This window comes from Peromyscus maniculatus, chromosome 22, assembly GCF_049852395.1.
Source record: "Peromyscus maniculatus bairdii isolate BWxNUB_F1_BW_parent chromosome 22, HU_Pman_BW_mat_3.1, whole genome shotgun sequence".
In the NCBI taxonomy this organism is placed as follows: domain Eukaryota; kingdom Metazoa; phylum Chordata; class Mammalia; order Rodentia; family Cricetidae; genus Peromyscus; species Peromyscus maniculatus.
The window spans coordinates 49,450,070-49,470,978 of NC_134873.1; the positions used below are offsets into that span (position 1 = coordinate 49,450,070).

The window sequence follows — 20,909 nt, forward strand, 5'->3', positions numbered from 1 at the left end:
TGTCAGGTTCTCGGGAGCTGGAGTTACAGTGGTTCTGAGCCACCCCCATGTGACTGCTTGGAATGGAACCCAGGTCCTCTGCAAGAGCCAGCAGTGTGCTTTGAGCCACCTCTCTAGCCCCAGCTCCTGGTCTTATTTTATTTTATTTTGAGATGGTCTCGTTAAGTAGCCCTCACTGGTCTGAAGCTTGCTATGTAGATCAGGCTGGTTTCAAATTCGAGATCTGCCTCCCTCTAACTCCTGAGTGCTGGGATTAAAGAGCCACCACACCTAGCTCTAATTCCTGATTTTATAATCAGCTCACTCCTGCCCTAATCTCCTGGTAAATCCAGGGGGTCACTGGCTACCCAGGCACTAAACATGTGTCATAAGGCTTTGCTCATCTCATATCAGGCTGCAGCAGCTCTCATGGCTAATGGACTCCACTTTCCATCTTTATTAAATTCTAGTTCCTGATGGCTACTAAATAACATTCCATGGTAGAAAAAGATCAGTGTTTGGAAGTGTAGCTCAGTAGTGCTCACGACTGTGTGTTTAATTCCCAGATCAATAAAGTTAAGTTCAATTAAATGAATGGCATTTTTAAAAAAATACCACAATTTCTTTACTCTCTTATTGATGAATTTTTAAAACTGCCATTAAAATGATCTTTTCTTAATGCTATTATTGTTTGTTTTGGGACAGAGTCGCACCATGTAAGTCAGGCTGGTCTCCAACTCACAATGTGGTTTTGAACTAGAAGTGTCCCAGCCTCTTGAATTCTGGGATTGCAAGCCTGCTCCACTACACTTGGCTATTTTCCATCATACTAACCATGTAGAAGGACTTTTTTTTTTTTTTGGTTTTTGGAGACAGGGTTTTTCTGTGTAGCTTTGGAGCCTGCCCCAGAACTCACTCTGTAGCCCAGGCTGGCCTCAAACTGACAGAGATCCGCCTGCCTCTGCCTCCTGAGTTTATGTAGATTTTCCTAGGTGTGGTGCCACTGGGCTTTGTCTAAGGCTTCTGAGAAGACTTCTTATGTTGATAATAAAACAGTCTGATCAGTTACTTCAAAGAGATAAATAGGGGGCTGGAGAGATGGCTCGGTGGTTAAGAGCACTGGCTGCTCATCTACAGGAACTAGGTTCACTTCTCAGCACCCGCGTGGTAGCTCACAACTGGTTTTTTAACTCCAGTCTCAGGGGATCTGATGCCCTCTTCAGGCTTTCTTGGGACTGCACACACATGGTGCATGGACGCAGATGCAAACAAAACACCCCCACACATAAAAACGAATGAATCTTAGTAAATGAACAAATAAACAAACCGCAGGCAGGTCAAGCAATTTCTGGAATAAAGAGAATGTCAGAAACTGGATGCAGAATTGTGTGGCCTCCTAGGGGAAGCAAATATGCAGTCAGGGGCCCCATAGTGCCCTTCTGGTTAATATTGGTGGTCCCCTAATATTTAAATGGAACGTTCAGTCCTCACAATCTATCACTCATGTGAAATATGTTACATGTTTGTGATAATGCTGATATAAACTGCAAGGGTATAAAAGTAACTTAGTATATGCAGTTTTGCACAGGACCTAATACTGGTAATAATAAATGACTTTGTGACTAAGCATTTATTATACTATATATTTTATGATCCCTTTAATACACTCCTTCTATGTAGTTAAAAAAAAAAAAGCTGCTGTAAAACAGTGTGCTGTGTTATCCCAGTGGCATCCTTAAGCATCTTAGGTTTACTGTGTCACACACACGTCAAGAGTGAAGACGCTGGCCGGCAGCATCTCAGTTTGTCTTGAGTGTGCCTCATGATGTTCGCACAACGCCACGGTTTCTAAGTACGGACTTCTCAGAGCGTGTCCCTGCTGTCAAGACACACAGCACCGTGTTGTCGGATCTCTCTCTCCTACCTTCCTCTGTGGTGCTGGAGAAAGAACCCAGGGCCTCGCAAATGCTATGCAAGTTCTCTGCCATTGAGTGACGCCCCCAGTTCTACGGTCCCACTTGGCTAGATCATTTGGGGACAGGTAGAGCAGACATAAAAAGACACTGAGCACCACAGATTTACCCCGGCTTTCATGATGCTGCCTTTTGGGTTACTGCTTCTAGGAAGACTTCCAGAATTTTCCTTTTCAGTCGGTGAAAAACTTCCCCTCCTTTGGAACTCCATTCTATCTGCCTCTGTTGTCTGGTAGAGGGTGAATTGCATTTGTCAAGGTTTGTTTAGGTATCTCCTCAGAGGCTGAGGGCTCCGTGAGGTGAGGGAGGGGTGCGTGCCTTATTTGTGTCCCCAGGGTGTGGTGTATAGTAGGCGGTTAAGATTGAGAGATGAGCCGGGTGGTGGTGGCGGCGGCGGCGGCGGCGGCGGCGGCGGCGGCGGCGGCGGCGGCGCCCGCCTTTAATCCCAGCACTCGGGAGGCAGAGGCAGGTGGATCTCTGTGAATTCGAGGCCAGCCTGGGCTACAGAGTGAGTTCCAGGAAAGGAACCAAAACCACACAGAGAAAACCAAAACAAAAGATTGAGAGATGGATGAGTAGTCTTAGGGGGAGAAGATCTTATGGAGTTGGCCGTGAGTCTCTCTGGTAAGTAACGGAAAAGTAGATTAAAGGATGGGAAGGGAAGTGCTATCTCTTTTGTCTCCAGCTCATTTTAAAAAGAAATACATGAGTTGGCACGGCAGCCGGAGTGGTAGCTCAGTCACTGCAGTGGCTGCCACATAAACATGACGACCTGAGCTCCATTCCAAGCACCTGTATGAAAGCCAGGTAAGGTGGAAGGTGTTTGTAATCCCCACACTCGGGAGGTAGAGAGAGGCAAGTTCCTGGAGCTTGCTAGCCAGCATAGCCTAATCGGTGAGTCCTCCTTGGTCCCAGTGAGAGACCCTTTCTCAAGAAACTTGTCCACTCCTGAGGAAGGACGCCCAAGGTTGGTCTCTACCCTTTGCACAAGTGCATGTGTGTGTATGTGAACTTACAGACCTGTGCCTCCCCATACATGAACACACATGCACGCCCCTACTCACATGCAAAATTACAAACAGTAAGTCAAAGCTGCCGTGAGTGGCCAATAAAACAGATAAATTGACTACAGTGTATAGACCCTTGCAATGTGCACTTTGTGTGTTCCAGTGTTTAGTTAGTTTAGGAGAAAAATCTTTTTTTTTAAATAACTCATTTTTTTATGTGCATTGCTGTTCTGCCTGCATGAAGGCGTCAAAACCCCTAGAACTGGAGTTACAGACAGTTGTGAGCTGCCATGTGGGTGCTGGGAATTGAACCTGGGTCTTCTGGAAGAGCAGCCAGTGTTCTTAACTGCTGAGCCATCTCTCCAGCCCCAGAGGGGGAAAAAAACCCAAAATCTTAATTTTATAAATTTCCAGGAAAATGCCTGTGAAAAACCTCCTTTTCCCCTATAGGTTTTGAACTGATCAACTGTTAGATCCGCCAAGTCTTTCAAATCTTATAATCTGGGGCAGTGCGATTCTGTTCTGTTGAAATTGCCAATTAAATCCAACAATTCTGATAAAGCACTTGGAATAATGTTTGCCAAAAAGAACAAACACAAGCTTCACTGTTATTAGTTAATTGCGTCTGTAGCACACCCCTCCCCCCATTTAAAAAACATGCTTCAGTCAGTATGTGAGAGACCCCCTCCCATAGAGTTACGGGACTATAGTGCATTAGTAACCCAGCTCAGATAAAAAGGCACCCCCAAAATTTACACCTTAAAGCTAAAAACATAATAGAAAATTCTTTAATATTTTTTGAGTAATGCACAAAAGGAAGGAATATTTTAAGCATATTTTTAAGTGTGCAAAGGCCATTGTAAGAATGCCTTTTCCCACTGTAAGGGCTTTGCTTTTTATGAATAACCAGTCACATGCATGAAGGGTTGTTGTGGAATATTACTTTATATAAAGATGTGTTACATTTGTTAATGTTGTGGAATATCACTTTAATCATGTAAATGTATGTTACATTTATTTGTGCTGCATTTATTTAATGCTGTAAAGATGTGTTGCTGTTTCCACATTCCCTGCCTAAGGCACCTGATTGGTCTAATACAAAGTTGAACAGCCAATAGCTAGGCAGGAGAGGGATAGGTGGGGCTGGTCAGCAGAGAGAATAAAGAGGAGGAGAAATCTAGGCTCCAAGATTCTAGAAGAGAAAGAGGAAGAGAGAAGAGAAAATGAACGAGAAAGAGAGAGAGATACCCAGAGCCACAAACCAGGCAGCCACCAGCCAGCCAGACATGGAGGAAACAGAAAAATAAGATAAACAAAGTGAAAGAAAGGTAAAAAACCTGGAGGCAAAGCATAGATAAAGAGAAATAGATTAAGACACGAAGCTAAGATAAGGCCAAGTCTCCGTGTCATGATTTGGGAACTGGTTGGTGGCCCAAAGAAAGCCTGTTACAAAGGGTGGCTGGTTTCATTTCTCCAAAACATCTTTCGGTTGTAAATCTGAGGCAGCTGTGGTTAACCAAAGGATACACCCAGTGAGGTCCACCAAAACTAGCATACAGTTGCATTCTGACTCAGTGTCTGCCAGGCATTAATCACCGGGGAACAAGGAGGATGGCCCGGATTCCATGGTTTCATCTTCCATTCATTGGTTTTGTTTGTTTCTTAAGTTTGTCTCGGTCTGTGGGAAGAAGGTACGCTTCTGGCTGCAGCTTGCCGTCTGCATTTGCTGCAGTTTGTCTTCATAGGCCGCTTTGTGGTGGTTATGACCCCCCCCCCACACACACACACACCAGATCTGTGCACAGAAGCCTCGTGGAGCTGGATTTATCCCAAATATGCTTCACACTCACCCTGGCATGCACCTTCAGATCAGGAAGTTCCTTCTAATACTCGGCTGTCGACTGAGTGTTAGGTGCTGTTTTTAAAATCGGAAAAGAGCAGTTTCCAAATATGGGCAACCACTTCCCGGGAAGAGTAATCCCGAGTGTTTAATGAAATGAAGGCACTAGATTTTTTTTTTTTTAATGCTATCATTGGATATTTGAATAACTAGCTGTAGATGAGGTCTGTTTGTACAAAAGTGAATTTCTGAATCCTGTTGTCCCTGTTTGAAAATGTACTCTAGCTCCTGGGCAACATGAAATAGAATGTTCAGGTCTCCACAATTAGAACAAATTAAAGATTACAGAAGAAGGCCCGCACTGACAGAGGCATTAAAAACCTTTAAGCCATGAGCAGTTCGTCACATCCCCCCCCCCCCCCAGAAATGATTGGGTCATTTACTCAACTGGTTTTGTCTAGTCATTGTGCTGCCATTTAAATGTCCCTTCCTCCAAAACAAGTTGAAATGTAACTGCCATTAGGATGGTATAATGGGATGGGACCTCGGCGGGGATTAGTCACGGGAGTCCTGACCTCCCAAGGCCTCTTTCTTACTCGAGGAAGCAAATGCCTTACAAAGCAAGGAGCCGACGTCTTCCACCATGGAAGGATGCCGTGGGGAGGCCTTTGCTGGATGTTAGTATCATGTTCAAGGGCTTCACGGCTTTCAGAATTATGACCCAGATGAATTTCTATTGTTTTTAAATTACCCAGGCTGTTTTTTTTTCTCTCTCATACCATCAGAAAATGGACTAAGACTTGTTAGAAAATTTACGCTATAATTTCTTCTCAAGTGAACAATACTGAGATATCTATCATCTATCTAATCTATCTATCTATCTATCTATCTATCTATCTATCTATCTATCTATCTATCTACCATCTATCTATCATCTATCTATCATTTGTCTTAAAACTATTGTTCTAAGAAATACCTGGATATTTGCCTTGAGTTTCTTCATTTAGATCACAGACATTTAGAAACTACCGTTTACTGAGTAACTTCTTTATGGAAAACTTTTTTCTGTGTTGAGATACAATTGACAATCACTAAAAATGGGTGTGTGGGCTTAGGAGCTAGCTCGGTCTATAAAGGAATTGCTTTGAAAACATGAGGATCTGATTTTGATCCCCAGAACTCATATAAAAATGCCAAACATTAGTGGAACACACTTGTAATCTAAGCATAAGGTTGATGAAGACAAGAGTGTCAAGAGGGACCTGCTGGTCAGCCAGCCTAGCCTTCTTGGTAAGTTCTAGGCTTTTGAGATTCTCTCTCTCTCTCTCTCTCTCTCTCTCTCTCTCTCTCAGGGTGGATGGTGCCTGATGAATGACACCTATGTTGTCTTCTGGTCTTTACATGCAGATCCACACAGATGAACACATTATATATACACAGAAACATTCTATGTATGAGACTTGGATAGATATATATTTTTTTCTTATATCTTGAGATAGGGTCTCTCTGTGTAACAGCCCTAGCTGTCCTGGAACTAGTTCTGTAGACCAGGCTGGCCTCAAACTCACAGAGATCCACTTGCCTCTGCTTCCTGCATGCTGGGATCAAAGGTATGTACCACCACCACCCAGTGGACAGATATATTTTGAGAAATAATCACCACAATGGGGCAAATAAACTTATCACTTCATACTTTCCCTTTCTCCTTCCTTCCTCCTTTCTCCTCCCCAGCCCCATCCCTTGCTTTCATTTTTTTTCTTCTTATGGTAAGAACATTTAAGGTCTACTCTCTATCCAAGTTTCAAGAATACAGTATAACGGTACGAACTGTATCTGAGAGTTTATTCATCTGTGTAACTGAAACTGTGGTCCCCAGTTGCCAGCCTCTCCCCATTTCCCCTTCATTCTGGCAATCCATTTTGTACTCTCTGCTTCTGCGAGAATGACTGCTATGACTCCTGATGTAACTGAGAGCAAACAGCATTTGCTTTTCTGTCACTGGCTTCTTTCCCTTAGCACAGTGTCCTCCAGTTTCATTCACATCACTGCAAGTGGACAACTGAACCATACCCCGTAGCGTGTATGCACCATATTATCTTTCTCCAGTGGTTGACTGATCCTTGGTTGTTTCCTTTGCTTGGCTATTGTGAACAATGCGAGGACAAACCCAAGAATGGGGTGCTGTGGGATGTTCTGTATGTCCTGTGGGAGCCCTTCTTGGGTTCTTTGTGGCGTTACCCAGCAGGTCCGCATAGAGGATGATTAGGACCATGGGCCTGAGTGCAGGTGTCTGAGATGGTCTGCACTTGGCTGTGCTGGGGGATGGTCTGTATGTCAAGTTGTTCTGATTGATCAATAAATAAAACCTGATCGGCTGTGGCTAGGCAGGAAGGATAGGCGGGACTAACAGAGAGGAGAAATAAAAGGACAGGAAGGCAGAAGGACTGGCTGCAGCCGCCGCCATGACCAGCAGCATGTGAAGATGCCGGTAAGCCATCAGCCACGTGGCAAGGTATAGACTTATGGAAATGGACTAATTTAAGCTATAAGCACAGTTAGCAAGAAGCCTGCCATGGCCATACAGTTTGTAAACAATATAAGTCTTTGTGTTTATTTGGTTGGGTCTGAGCGGCTGTGGGACTGGCGGGTGAGAAAGATTTGTCCTGACTGTGGGCAAGGCGGAAAACTCTAGCTACAATGGGGGGTATCTCTTCAACATCCTGATGTCCTTTCCCCTGAGTATAAACACGGAAGTGGGAATCCTGGATCACAAGGTAATTCTATTTTTAATTTTTTTTGAGGAACGGCTGTTGCTTTCTGTTGATAGCTGTACCCATGCACCCCCAACAGTGCACAGTGCTCTCTATTCTCACATCCTTTATCATCACTTACTTCTTGCTCCGTAGGAAAGATTGAGCACGCTTCGATCATCACAACACGTTTCTTGGATGAAACTCTTCTTCCAAGTTTGGATATGATAGAATTTCTGTTCAGATTGGCTAGGCAATGTTCCCACTCCTGCACAGCTGGTAATATCAAGGCTGATATTATCATCTCAGCCAATCTGGTGATGGAGCCACCACATGGATACTTGTTCTTTCTGAATTACAGAGTGGAAAAACTTTAGGAGCCTACTTAGAATCTTGCTGGTGTTTTTTTTTTTTTTTCCAGAAAAGCTACAATGCATGGATTGAATGGTGATAAAAATATATCCACTTTTAGAATGCCATGGTGCCTCTCTTCATAGTTCTTTTTTTCCACCACTCAATTTCTCTAGTTTCATTTAAGGTATCTGCAAAGCCAGGCATGGTGGCACGTCCCTGTCATTCCAGCACTTGGGGGGAGTACTGGATCTTGAGTTCAAAATCTTGAACTCTATGGGGAATTCAAGGACAGCTGGGTTATAATGGGGCTCAGTCTCAGATAAGCAACACAAACACTGTATTTTCAGAAATTTACTAAACCTCCCCCTTTTCTTCTGGCCTCATCTCCTCACATGTTAGCAGAATTATATACCTAAGTTATAACCTACCTCGACAATTATGCACTACATAATCTGTTAAATGATGATCACTTTCCCCTAAGATCCATTCTCCTGAAGTTATTCATCAATAAACACGTTTTCCCAATGATTGGGTTGATCAATAGTCAAGTTCCTCAAAGGATTAAAAATAAGAAATCACCCCATGTCTTGTAACTACTTTGTCCAGGTACTCACTGAAGATTCCAATGGCTTGAGAGAATTCAGCCAGAAGGGCCTTGAAGAACCTGCATGATGACCACACTCAGTGAGGGAACAGACTGTGAATGCAGATCAAGCCAATGTTTACGTGGGAAAACATGCAGGAATTTACAGGGAAATCTCAGGAGCATCGGAGCTGTATATTTTACAGTAGCTGCCATGGGATGGGCTGGTTTCTAATAACAAGATGCTGCTTGAGCTGTATCAGCACATTTCATTTACTCCTTTTAGAACTGTATAATGGAGCCAGGCGGTGGTGGCGCACGCCTTTAATCCCAGCACTCGGAAGGCAGAGGCAGGTGGATCTCTGTGGGTTCAAGGCCAGCCTGGGCTACAGAGTGAGTTACAGGACAGGCTCCAAAGCTACACAGAGAAACCCTGTCTTTAAAACCAAAAACCAAAAAAAAAAAACAAAAAAAAAAAAACTGTATAATGGGTAACAACATGGACACCCAGCCAAAATAACTACAGGTTTTGTTCTATGGTCAGATAAGGGAAACTATATTTATTTATTTTTATCATATTTTAAATTTATTCTTTGATGTTTTCATACAGGCATATAACATATTCTGATTGTGCTCACATCCCCATTATCCTCTCTTGTCACTTTTCCATTCCCACTGAGACTCTTCTTTTCCCAATCCCCATCCTAATTTCATGTCTTTGTGTATGTGTCAATGAGAGAGACAGTGTGGGACAGACAGACACAGAGACAGAGAGACACACAGAGAGATCCATATGGCTAGTTAGGGTTGCTTGCATGAACAGGGCGAGAGGTTATTTACCAGAGCACGGGCAATGTACTAGTGGCGAAATCGCTAATGCAAAACAGCTCTGAGACTCTCAAGTTCATGTCTGAGAATGAATCGACACTCAGCCGTTGTGAGGAAGCTGTCGTTGTTGTCGTGAAAACCTGGAAAGTTGTGGCAGCCTCTGTACCTGCCTTCACAAACCCCGCTGCCTCTGCCTTTACAAACAGCTGATCCTGGAGGCACCGACAGGGTGTAAATTCTGATTTCCCGGTGTTTCTCTCTCATACTTACTTAATGATGGTCTAAGCAACAGCTGGGCCCCTCTGTCTGGAGCCATTCTTTGTTTTGTTTTTGTTCGTCATCCTGGGTGAGTTCCATGACCACCAGAAGTGTGAAGGAGACCTCCGCACAAGTGCCCAAAGTTGACAAGGTTACGCTCACCTTTGACAGACTTACCCGCTCAGCATGCTGGGGATGGAACAAGGAGAACCAGGCCCTCGGGGCTGTGGAACCTCATCAGCTGCTCCCCCATTCAGGATGGATTGTTGACAGGCTTCATCTTGTGACCTGCTCTAAGTTCCTGAGTGCCATGGCGGTACCATACCCGAAGGATCCTGGAAACGCTATTTCAGTCACTACATTTTTAATCAGAGGTTAATAATACCTCATGAGTCGAAGACAGAAACAAATTATTCTTGAACTAGCCCGCAACTATTGGTGGAAGTATTAAGGCAACTCCACGTAGTTAAAAGGGAGGTTTATTTTGTGGGGTAACTTACAAGTGAAGGGATAGTTTACAGGGTCCAGGAAAGGTGTAGCGCAGTCTGGCGGTGTTCTCTGGAGAACTCTGCTTGGTTTACCTCCAGCGTCCAGGATCTAGGAACTAAGAGAGTCAACACATCCGGATCTCGGGTCTTAAGGGTCCTCTCTCACCCTGCCTCGTAGGCATGACAGTTACTGGAAGCTTCAGTGGGGGTACTACTTCCAGGGCAAGGTGGAACAGCTACCCACTACACTCAACGTGGAGATGATATGCTGTGGGATATTCTGTATGTCTTGTGGGAGCCCGTTCTTGGGTTCCTCGTGGCTTTGCCCAGCAGGTCCGCATAGAGGGTGATCAGGACCACGGGCCTGAGTGCAGGTGTCTGAGATGGTCTGCACTTGGCTGTGCTGGGGGATGGTCTGTATGTCAAGTTGCTCTGATTGGTCAATAATAAAACACTGATTGGCCAGTGGCTAGGCAGGAAGTATAGGCGGGACTAACAGAGAGGAGAAATAAAAGAACAGGAAGGCAGAAGGAGTCACTGCCAGCCACCGCCAGGACAAGCAGCATGTGAAGACGCTGGTAAGCCACAAGCCGCGTGGCAGGGTATAGATTTGTGGGAATAAATTAATTTAAGCTATGAGAACAGTTAGCAAGAAGCCTGCCACGGCCATACAGTTTGTAAGCAATATAAGTCTCTGTGTTTACTTGGTTGGGTCTGAGCGGCTGTGGGAATAGCGGGTGAGAAAGATTTGTCCTGACTGTGGGCCAGGCAGGAAAACTCTAGCTACAATGGTACTCAAGGTGTGTGGCCATTTTTCCTCCTAAGGACCCTATGAGAGATGTAGGAACAAGGTCAACTTTTACAATTTAAGGAGATCAGGTTTGGGAGAGGACGCAAGGCATAAGCTGGCCTGGGAAACAGGTCTTTCGACTTCCAAACCTGTGGTCCTTCACCCTGGCCTGTTCCGCCTCTTGGTACAAGATAAACCGTGGCGGGAGAGCCTATGGTGTAGCTGCAAGGCCCCTCATCCCATTGGTTGAGACAGTCTTGAGGGGGTGAAGTAGAGGAAAATCTAGCACCAGGCTGGCTGAGGGCCAGCTCCACGGAATGTGAATGATGCAAATCATCTTGGCACAGGCGGCCACGCTGCCAGGAAACTCCTCCAGAGCTGATGAAAGAGAAGGCACCAGACGTGTGAGGGGAGAGCCGGAGAGCCTCGAACACCTCCCACCCCTTCCTGCCTCCCCAGATGTGCATACCCTCTCGCAGAAACCACCTTCCAAAGCTGGTGCGCACTCACTCATCCAGCCTCCCAGAGAGCCGGGCCAGGGTACCTCTTGGCTGTGGGGTGATAACTAGCTCTACTGATCTGTGGCGGCGCATCTTTTTCTAAAATGTGAGTTAGGTGTACGTCATTTTTCCAGTTAAGAAATGCTGAACGGGGTGGGGGTGTGGGGTGTTCTGGGAATGCACACCTGGGATTCCGGCACTAGGGAGATGGAGGCAGGCAGAGGATTTCCCATTCTCGGCCCGCCTGGGCTACATAGCAAGACCCTGTCTCAAAAAAGACGAGAAAGAAATGAAATGAAATCTGGGCTCATGGGAACCAGTGGAATCGATTGACGTTATTACATAATCTGTAACTGGACAACCTATACTCTTCTCTCTCCTGATTTGTAGACACCGCTTTCTGTCTTCTGCCTGTCTCTCATTTCTTCATGCTTTAGCCAAGCAAGACTATGGCGTGGAGCTGCTGAGACAGCAAATGAAATCAAGGGTTTGATGTAAACACCAGTAAGTGGTACTCACTGCCCGCAGGCTGCTCGTCCCCAGCTAGGCTTTCTTCTTCCTGTTACCTTCCCTATTTGGTTGCTACAGTCTTTTGGGGGGCTCCTCAACACACTTGCTGGTGAGAATGTGCCAGTTAAAGCTGGACTGGCAGACATTTGAGTTCTCCTCGGCTTGCAGTAAAGGGGAGGAGGTCACTTTGGGCTTGTGAAAAGGTACCCGCCGCAGCTGTTTCTCTCACGTTCTCTACAAGGTGCACAGATTTTTGCAGATAAAAGCCGTGGTTGGCACTGTAACAATATTAAGAACGATCTATTTGATGCTGTGGCGGTTGTCCGTTTCTATTCGACAGACGCCTGGATCGGCTTACTGTTTCCTGTTTCCTGTCAGTGCTTCTGAAGAAAGAATGGAAGCATCGTCAGTTCGGTGTGGTCCCTGCGATGCCCGGCTTTGATGTTCTCCTTCCCACGCCAAATGAGCATGCTGCCTGCAGTCGCTACCTGCCAAACCTTTGCATCCCATCTCACCACTGTGATTACCGACATACGTGCTCTGAAAATCTTGTGTGTGTGTGTGTGTGTGTGTGTGTGTGTGTGTGTGTGTGTGTGGCATACACTCTGAGGGCCAGCATCAGACAGCCTGTGGTTCGAATCCTGACCCTTTTATGTGTGGTAGCATAAAGGGGACCTATCACCTCTGCATTAGAGCATGGTTGGTAACCTCATTCTTTAGTGTTGAAGTGATTTTTGCTTTTCTCTGCTAGCAGGGATGGCTGGTAACTGCCTTTCTCATACATGTGTGTGTGTATTTATATATATATAATTTATATATAATATAATTTATATATAAAAATGTAACATAAATCACACATTAAAATCATAAATGTGATATATATCGCATATATTTCATACATATTATGGTATGTGGCATTTTTTAAAATTAAAAACACTGATTTTTTTTTTATAACCATCCATCTCTGGAATAAATCACATAATTATCAGTCTCTGCCAATGGCCAATCCCACCTCCATATTTCACGTAAATAGCAAAGATTCTAATATTTTATCTTTAGGGGGTGCTGTGACTGAGTTCCAGGGGGACACCCACATGTACCTTCTTTGTTGTTATATTTTGCTTGCTTTCTTTGAGACAGTTTCAAATAGCCCAGGCTGATCTGGAAGGCGATACATAGCCGAGGATAATCTTGAACTTCTGATCCTCCTGCCTCCACCTCCTGAGTGCTGAGGTCATAGGTGTCCACCGCTTGTGGTGTCGGGGATAGAACCCGTGACTTTATGAGCGTTAGGCAAGCACTCACCATCTATGTTACATCCCCTGCCTCTTTATTTACTTACCGTTTTAAGAAATGTTATAAGATGTTTCTAATGCTTTCAAAAATAGAACCATAAAAAAAAAACTCAAAATTTTTATTTTTTTTATCTGTCATGACATCACCCATAAACAGCGATGGTAAAGCCAGTTCCTAGAGAAGCAAAGGCTGCTGGGTTTGGCACCTGGCCCTCCCTTCCATTCACCAGAACTGCTGTTGGAGATCCCGGCTTTCCCTGGAGGCAGTATTGATTCCACCAGGGGAAGCAATATGTGAAGTTTCCTGCAAGAAAGTTTTCGTGTGAAACGGCGTCTCCTGCCAGAGAGATGTCATATGGTTTAGTGAACTTTCTTCACAGGAACCAGGAAAAATTCCCAAGCCCCAGATAAATACAGCTGGAATGCTACTCAGACGTCTGTAGCACAGGGCTGATGAGAGACAGGCCTTTAGACACTCCATTTGTTTCTGCTTGAGCTAAGGCCTCCCTTCGATTTTCCTTAAGGTGGAAATCATAAGCTTTCGTTCGTTCTACTGGAGGAAAATGATGGAGATTTCTGGCACTGTGCTACCATTTATACCGTAATAGGTTTACTTAAGGGAGGATGGTTTCTACTGCATCCCTGCCAGGGTTCCCTAAGGAAGAAAAGCACAGTGGTGACAGTTGATAGGACCTTCTGCATCTGCCTCTTCTCCTTATCCTTCAGGGCTGCAGACTGTCTCCTACCACGCTGTTGATTAGCGCGTCTGCACAGCCACAGCGGTACCGTGGTAATTAACGGCCCCCATGTTGACTCTCAGGAACTACAATACCATGAAGTACCCTTCAGAATTATCAAGGAGAAATTAAATTATGTTCAACACAGTTTGAGAGCCACGTGACTCATGATTTAAAGCCTCCCTGTAGGGACGGGCAGGGGCTGGTTCCTACTCACAACTGTTAAGTAAAAAGGATTTCGGGGGGCTAGATGCTGGCCTTCAGAATCGGGCTGTGGGAAACCAGTTTTCTTCGATGAAGTGTCACTGGGGGTATCAACCACACTCCAGGAGAGGCCCCGTGCCCAGGAGTAGTTAGCCAACACAAAATAATCTCAATGGAATTTTGTGAACTTTTTGTTTTGTTTTGAGATATATATATATATATATATATATATATATATATATATATATATATATATATATATATATTTGTCTAATTGGTCTTTTGCCTGTTTGTTTTGATTTTCATTTTTGTTGGAGTTTTTGTTTCTTGTTTTTCTTTTCTTTTCTTCTTACAGAGAAGCTGAGCCTGGCATGGTGGCACATGCCTTCAGTCTTAGGACTTGGGTGGCAGAGGCTGGTGGGTCTTTGTGAATTTGAGGCTAGCCTGGTCTACATAATGAGTTCCAGTACAGCCAGGGCTACAAACAGACTGACGACAGACAAACAAAAACAAACAGGAGGGGTGGGCGGGAGGGAGAGAACAAGAGTGTAAAGTTGGGTGTGTAGGGAGGTGGGGAGGATCTGAGAGGAATTTGAGGAGGAGAAAACATGATACAATATATTGTGTGAAGGAGACTTTTCACAAATTGAAAAGCAAATCTAAATCAGGCCATGATGGATTTTTTTTTTTTTTTGTACAGAAATTGGCAGCTGCTAAAAATTGGGGTCCTCCACATATAACTGGCTCGTCATTACTTTCTGTGCCCCTGAAACTGCTGATTCAATTAATAATCATTCACTAGAACAGCACACCCACTCTGACTACAAGGCCATTAGTCCAACCCCAGCGTAAGTCTCTGGCTGTTACCACCAACCCCCACCAACTGGGTGACTGAAAACCATCTACATGGATTCTCTCATCGTTAGCTCTGCAGACCGGAAATCTGTCACTGGACACAAATGCAACTGTCATTGGGGACACGCTACGAAATCTTCCTTTACCCCCATTTCTCTGCAGTTCTAGGGAGGGGTGTAAGGTCTCATACATGCTAGGCAAGCATTCCACCGCGAGCCTCTTACATTCATTCATTCATTCATTCATTCATTCATTCATTCATTCATTCATTCACTTACTTCTTTACAGAATCTTTCTTAGTTGCCCAGGCAGCAGGACTCACACTAGGACTCTTCTTGGGGTTAAATCAGGAAGTACAGGGCCTGTGTCACCACATCTGGCACTGGCCCTTTCTGATTTTATTAGTGTGTGTGTGTGTGTGTGTGTGTGTGTGTGTGTGTGTGTGTGTGTTCGCGTGTGCGAGTGCACATGTGCTCAGGGGAGGGGGGCGGGGCATGCATGCACAGGCCAGAGGATAAACTTGCGAAGTCAGTTCTCTCCTGCCACCTTTCTGTGGGTTTGGGGGGCGGGGGGGGGGATCAAACTCAAGCTGTCAGACCTGTGTGACAGGTGCTTTACCCACCATCATTTCCGCCCCTTTCCTCCAGCTCCTTTCTTACAAGGACGCTTTGTTTGCCTTGAGGGTCCACTCAGATAACCCCAGACAATCTCCCCCATCTCTAGATCCTTAACTTTATCTTGTCACAGGTCCCAAGACCTTAGCACAACTGATGCCATGTAGGAGGTCCCACTCAGGCTGTCAAACTCAGCACGTAGATTGGCACCACCTGCCAAACAGAAAACAAAGACCTAATCCATCAAAGTCCACAGTTCTGGGCAAGTCTCTAAATGTCCTAACCTTGCTTTTTGGCTTCTGTAGTTCCGCTTCTGGCTAACTGTTCTTGTTAACTGAAGTATGTCAACCCAGGACATGGCTTTTGTGCTTAAAAGCTCACCCAGAGGAAGGCTCGGGGGTACACTGGGATCCCAAACACCCAGGGTAGTCGCCAGCCAACTAATAAAGACTTTTTATTGTCTTAAGCCTGTGTCCTGGACCCCCTGTAAGAGCATCACACACTCTTAACCCCTGAACCATCTCTCCAGCCCCCACCTCTTGGTTACTCTTACTGACTTTATCGCTAATACCGATGCAGGACCAAAGGGGATGATGGGAAGTACATCTACTGGCTGGGAATTACCTCTCTGGTATGTGAGGTCATTGTACCAGAAAAAAGGAGAAAGGAACCAGTATTTGATACCTGCTTGCTCTGTGTGAAGTTTGGTAGTTTCACCCGTTGGTATGAAGTCCAAGGACAGTTTCGTGTGTTTTTCCTTGTTGCCGAAATACCAATGTTAGAGTCATTTAGAGATATACTTTAGGATGTCGACTGGGTTTTGGTAGCATATCTAGCTTTCTGCTGAAATGTTATATAGGGTAGCTAATGTTTTCTGAGGGAATCCAGGTCAAGTTTGCTCAGCTTAGGAATGTTCTTTGGGCCCTGTGCTATTGTGTGTACAAGTAGGAAACGGATTCCAAGAAATGGACAAAGTCAACAGTTAGCAGAGCCAGGGTAGAGCCGGGGAAGGCGATGTTGATTCACTACCATGGTTGGAAGTCGCTTCATCTCTCAGCGCTCCAGTTTCTTTACCTGAAAAATTATGATAAGGATTCTTATCTCCCAGCATTTGGGGAAGGATCAGAAATAAACTGGAGTATGTACTGCCCAGTTATACACCGAACATTCCAAATGTGGCAACGACCATTCGTCAATATCAGTAGAATCGCTGATTATTGTGTATCTCCCATACGGTGTTGCTGCCCCAACCTCCAACTGATAGTAAGAGATGGGGTAATGATTAGGTAATGTCCCCCAGGACATCGGGATCTATCACCTTATAAAATACTCCGGAGAGCTCATCCCTTCCGTCCTAAGAGAGGATGGCATGGAGTGGCAGTGTGTAACTGGAGGAGGGCTGTGCCCAGAACCTGACCATGCTTGCACGCTGATCGTGGATTTAAGGCTGCCGTAATTGTGTGAACCAAATTCTGTTGTTTCTAAGCTTCCCGTTTATGGCACGTTACTATAGCAGCATGGATGACTAAGACAAGCTCACGGTGAACACTCATCCAGCAAGGCACCATCCAGGTGCTTTCCCGTTCCACTTTGCCACAATGATAGGATGGAGAAAGGCCATCTTCCGTCTGCATTTTTACTACCTAGCACAGTTTCTGGAACATGGAAGGGTCACCAAACGTCCCCCTCACACGGAATTAAAGTATCTTTTTCACTTTTTGAAATGTTAAAAACCTCAGATTGAATACTTATTGCAGCTCCTCTCCAACAGACAGCATTGGTGTCTGGTACATTCCTTCCTACACAGTATTTACTTTGGCTGCTGGTCAGCTCTTGGGACAGAAAGGCAGTGTTCAACTTGTGTGACTTTAGGCTAATTATTAACATGATGGATGTGGGTTTTCATTTCATCCTCTGTGCCTTGGACTAGGAAGAATTCAGGCCTACTGCAAAGGAGAGTGACTTTTGTCCCCCAATCACTACTCTAAGCTAACATTAGAGGATTTTGAGTTAAGGCCTTTATGTGCATAATCTTACTTAATGCTTCCTGCAACCCCATTAAGTAGCTATTGTTATTATGTCTGTTTTACAGCTAACAATCTGGAGCCATAGGAAAGAGCTTGACAGAGTCTTAGGAGGACTGCCTCTGAAATGGACCATCAAAGCCTGGCATCTGAACATTGTGCTATAGTGCGGCTACATGCAAACATGTCTGCCTTCCTTCCTTTTCCCTCTCCTTCCTCCCTCCCTCCCTCCTCAGTGCTGGGGGTCCCAACCCAAGGCCTTGCACATGTTAAGCATACACCACTGACTATGCTCCCCACAACTCCTTTTCTTTATTTTCTGAGATGTGGAGGGCATCTGGGGGTAGAACCCAGGGCCTTATACATGTTAGGCAAATACCCCACCACTGAGCTACGCTCTCAGCCATTCTCAGATATTTTATTAAGCTATGCTAAGGAACTGATTCTGAGAAACAAAAGCTAATTCAGACTTTGACTAAATCTTAATTGAGCAACTACTAGGGTTTCATGGATATTCTAGATTGCTCTCTGAAGAAAGAAGAAAGGAAAGAAAGAAAAAAAAAGAAGGGATGAGGATGGAGGAAGAGCAGGGCCTAGACTATGGCATGTGAGGACTCACTCATCATCTGGCGTATAATATCATCTTCTACTTGATACCCAGCTTCCCAAGTTAGGTGCCTGGTTGCCTTGCCTTGGCTCAGGTCCTGTTCCTGCATTTCTGCTCTTAGGGAATTCAGTACCTAGCAAATGTCCTGTAGCAGCGTGGATCACAGCAGGAGAGAGAAGCCACGAGCCGATCTGAAAAAGGAAAACTTTATATAAGGAATTATTAACCAGCAGTCTGTTGTTTCAAAGCATGAGAGGACCCAGAAGGGCAGAATACGACAAACGAAGCCAAGGCATTTTGACCTTCAAGCCAAGAGGGAGGACTTTGTCCCCAGGGTTGTGCCTGAGCAAGCATGACTTGCCCTATTTATTGGGCAACATCAGACGCTTCAGCGTTTCCTTTCAGATCACCCCAGGCATCCAGTCTATTTAAAAAATCCAAATAACATCTCAGTCAAACAAACATTCCGAGAGAGGGGGAAATGCTGGAATCTGCCGTTTCCCAGAACAGCCTGCAGGTCTTGGAAGGGGCGCAAACAAAAGTGAGTGATGGTTGATACACTGTATCCGGAGATTTATGGGAAACCAGAGGTTCTGGCAAGACCACATAGAAATCCCAAGGAGAAATGAAATAGAATTTGCTATCTTACAAACCGCACAGCAGAACTTGAATGCAGGTCAAGTCACCAACAGCTGCTTGGTATCACTTATTTAAACTACAGTAAGAGGATTACTTAAACAAATTCCCTTCCTCTCTAGAACTTTCAAAGTGTTTAATATTTGCATGCTGATTAATCTCCAGCTCCGGAGGAAGCTCCCGACGGGAGAGACGACACAGAAGCATTTTCAATTTCAATAACACAAGAGAAAAGGGGGAGTTGGCCAAGTCCTCGGTTTTGGAACCCGCTCGTAGGAGAGTTCTCAACAACGTTGGTCAAACTGTTGAATATTAAGCTTCAGGGCAGGATGGCCGAGAGGACTCCGTCCTGAACATTTGGACAATAAAGACCAACTAGGAGGAAGGCGTAGGGGCAATTAAAGACTTGTGCCACACCCTGCATTTATGGAGTGGTAGATCCTGAACCTTTCGGGAAGTTTTATTCTATCCCTCCTAAGGGTGAAGTCCTTGTCCTCTGAACACAGGGAACCCTCCCCCCAGGGCTATTCCCACATCCAAGGAGAGTTCTGAATGTTTTCTTTCTTCTAGAAGACCTTCGTTGACTGGGGACATGGCCGAGTTGGTAACTCCCTCACCTGCATGCACGAGGTTCTGGGCTCAAGTCCTAGCACCGCGTATGAAACCCCAAAGGCCTTCAGTGCTGCCGGAGGTGGGGTGGTGCTCTGGGAAGCGTTTGGCGGTGGAAAGAGCAGCGGGCTTGAAGTACACGTGCGCAGGTATGAAGTTGGGCCACATCAACAGTTCTCAACCTGTGGGTAGCGACCCCTTGGGGTGTTGAACGACCCCTTCACAGGGATCACCTAAGACCTCCAGAAAACACAGATATTTACATTACGATCCATAACAGTAGCAGCATTACAGTTACCAAGTAGCAACGAAAATAATGTTACGGTTGGGGCGGGGGTCACCACAGCATGAAGAACTGTGTTAAAGGGTCGCAGCGTTAGGAAGGTTGAGAACCCCTGGGCTACATCAAGGGCTCTCAACTTGTCTACGCAGAATCCACTGGGGAACTTGATTAAAAAATCTTTTATTTTTTTATGGACAATTTCATACCCGCATCGGAGGTATCTTGATCATATCCACCGCCGACTTCCCGCTCCTCTGAGTTCCGACGACCCTCACTCCGCCCCTTGAGACATCCCCTACCCACCATCAGGCCCTTTCTCTCTTTTCTGAACCCACCCACTGAGTCCAGTCGGTGTCGCCTGCTGGCATATTGCCTGGGCTTGATGGCTCAATCCTGTGTGGGTCACAGTGAGGTCATGAGTGCAATGGCTAGAGGACAGCCTCCCCAGCACTCTACTCCATCCTCTGGCTCGTCTTTCTTCCCACCCGCTCTTCCGCCATGTTCCCCCGGAGTCTCGGGCAGGAGGGATTGATAAAGGTGCCCCATGTGGTACCGAGCATTCAGCAGTCACGGATTCGCCACACACTGACCAGTTATGAGTCTCTCTGGTAAGTCGCATCCACTGTCGATAGGAGGCTTTTGTGACCAAGGCTGAGAAGAGCATCACTCTATGGACGTAAACATAAATGTTTAGAAAGCAGTTTGACAACATGTCCACTCAGCAGGAGGACTGTAGTAGGTCCTTCCCCCGGTGCCTACGACTTCCTTGAGCCCAAATGTGCTTTTGATCAGTTCTATAGTACCAGGCGTGGAATCCTATGTGGAACTTTCATGTAACACCTTAATCAAAGCCAGGATTGACAGTGCCTGTCTGTCATCTTAGCACTCAAGAAACTGAGGCAGGAGGAATGAGAAGTCAAGATCGACCTGGGCTGGATAGGAAGGCAGTGTCTCAAACAAACAAATACCCCCCCCAACACACACACACACACACACACACACACACAGACACACACACAGACACACGCGCACGCGCACGCGCACGCACACACAAAACCCTAAGCGAAGACCCCAATTCAGGTTAATTAAATCTAAATCTTGGACAGGTAAGGCTGAAAATATTACACAAAAAAATTAATAAAACAAAGCAACTTTCTCAGTTCCGTAGTTTGAGTGTGGGATGGA

General features: G+C 45.4%; 2 long non-coding RNA genes across 3 annotated transcripts in view; one reads left to right on the top strand and one right to left on the bottom strand.

The window, feature by feature from the left end:
* Positions 1–10,678: 10,678 nt before the first annotated feature.
* Positions 10,679–20,224, bottom strand: LOC121825060 (uncharacterized). Of its 2 annotated transcripts, XR_013046933.1 has the most exons (7): positions 19,931–20,224; positions 19,450–19,674; positions 18,209–18,387; positions 16,250–16,639; positions 15,684–15,778; positions 12,961–13,459; positions 10,679–12,243 (listed from the first exon to the last, which is right to left on the bottom strand). It is a non-coding gene; the product is annotated as an uncharacterized LOC121825060 (long non-coding RNA). The 2 variants fall into 2 exon arrangements; XR_006067132.2 differs by lacking the exons at positions 10,679–12,243; positions 12,961–13,459 and having other exon boundaries at positions 14,371–15,778; positions 19,931–20,221.
* Positions 18,384–20,909, top strand: part of LOC143270059 (uncharacterized) — a 61,769-nt gene continuing 59,243 nt past the window's right edge. Inside the window, exons 1-2 of the long non-coding RNA XR_013046934.1 lie at positions 18,384–18,737; positions 19,403–19,590. This is a non-coding gene — a long non-coding RNA (uncharacterized LOC143270059). The remainder of the gene's footprint in view (positions 18,738–19,402; positions 19,591–20,909) is intronic.